This window comes from Adiantum capillus-veneris, chromosome 14 (genome assembly GCF_014529385.1).
Source record: "Adiantum capillus-veneris isolate H3 chromosome 14, ASM1452938v2, whole genome shotgun sequence".
NCBI lineage: Eukaryota > Viridiplantae > Streptophyta > Polypodiopsida > Polypodiales > Pteridaceae > Adiantum > Adiantum capillus-veneris.
This window is the reverse complement of record NC_140944.1, coordinates 71,275,274-71,277,449: the sequence shown is the minus strand read 5'-3', so window position 1 is coordinate 71,277,449 and position 2,176 is coordinate 71,275,274.

Here is a 2,176-nt window from a genome sequence, read left to right as displayed (position 1 = left end):
CGAGTGTATTTTGCACTCCGTGCGCATTTGATAAAGGCCTTCCTTACCCTACCATGGAAATCGGCTACCTAGAAAGAAGTCATAAGTACAATCTTGTTTCACTGACTTGAGAAGTGCGTTGATACCAAATAGTTCTATGGTCGATCACATCAAAGAAACAAATCATCCAAACCTAATGGAAAACTTCAATGAAAGGAGAATTCAAACATATCACTTCTACATAACATAAATAACATTTTGAAACAAAAACTACTATACTAAATGAGAAAGAATTGTTACCACTTGTCTTGCACCCAGGGACCCATGCCCTTTACCAAAGTGTATAGTTGTTGCTCATTGATTTTTTGTCTTGTACCATTGGTTCAAAGAATAGTTCTTGACACAATTTCTTTTGCCACACACATCTAGATTTTCTTACCACACACTTAATGGTCAATAGCAAGTACCCTTTACCGTTTCTTTGGTTTTTTCCTTGAGAGATTTTGATGTGTTGTCACAAATGTCATGAGAGTGCATGAGTCGATGAATTAATAACCTACTGCATGTCTCATCTGAGGGCATCACATACTACAAAAAACATTCACAAGTTTCAGTACATAGTGCAGCCTTGGTACAAAACCAACATACTACAGTGCCCTCAGCAAACTACCATGAAAGTGTGCACAATTAGAATAATCGTAGTTAAAAGTTCGGGGAAAACCTCATTGATGCATTTCAAAGCACCAATGCATTGGCTTTGTTGTGCAACCCCAGAGAAGACTATATTGGAGATTTGTGGCTTTGTCCCAAAGATGATGGTCATATGGATATTGCATTGAGTCCATTGTGTGAACTTCTTCTTTGGTTGGTGGGAACTCAAAAATGACATTGCCATCGTAACTCTTGGGAATCTCTATCGCCTTTACAATACGATCAATGTCGGATATCAATAATATGAATGCTAACTAGTGAATAGTGTGTATGCAATGGGTAACTTATGTGAAACACAAAGTACACGCAACAACACATAGGCTTTTTGTGCAATCAACAAAGCCACCAAGTCCCTATTCAATTCCATGTATGAGTTGGATCGTAATGCACACCCAATAAGATGTCAAGCAAGTTTTTTGTTATTGCCCACAATGCAATAATGAACTGGGGAGATCTTAGATATCTCATACCACATGAGTGTCCAGCCTTCAAGAGGCATGTGGAGGCCTGGGTAGAAGTGTGGGTGACATACATTGCTTCACATAGGGACAAGCTAGTGGAGATACCAATGGAAACAATTTAATGTCAATGACAATGATAACAATGATGACACTAGAGATGACGACACTAGCAAGGATGACAACCAGATTTTCCCACTGCAAGCTAGTGTTAGAACAATAAGCCCGTAAACCTTATAGCCATCTAGCAATTTTGTACTTTTTTGTTTTACTCCATATTTATCTTTTTGCTATTGGGTTTTCAATTAAGATGTTTACTTTAAAACCTTTCAATATTAGTACATGGGTATGTTTCACCCATCTCTTAATGTTGTTCATGCATTTTGTCCTATATTGAAGGTTATTAAAGTTATTTTCAACAAGGAGTATCATTTATTATTAGATCATATATGTGTTGTATAGTGGATATTATCACACTTCAAACAAAGGAATCTTTGGAATCTACTTGTCGGACTCCAAAAAAAATGCTCACCATGAAACGTCACCAAAAAAACACGTCCGTTTTTTGGTAAAGCTACATTGAGCTATAGGTTGCTTCTGTGAGCATCAGATTGATTTTTTCATCAAGTTTATGATTGTGCAATGGTCAAGTGATCTCCCATTTGATGCATATACACTATTCAATGGTTGTGTAGTGGTCAAGTGATTTCCCATTTTGATGCATATATGTTATTCATTGATAGTGACGATTCATGAGAGAAGGTGATCTAAACCATGCCAATTTATGCAATGTTGGCATTGTGGTCACATAGGCACATTAGAGGTGGCTGAGTATGTCAATGGCAGTGATGTCACATTTGCCTCTAGCATTCCTTTCACTTTTATGTTTTTGAGAGGTGGAACTTCCTCTCGATGGTTAGTAGAAAGAGATGAGCTCTTCCACATTACACCATTTTGTGACTGGTTTCGTACCTTCTCTAGTGGGAGTCTTGGTCAAGTGCACTTGGCTGATGATTCAGCATATGACA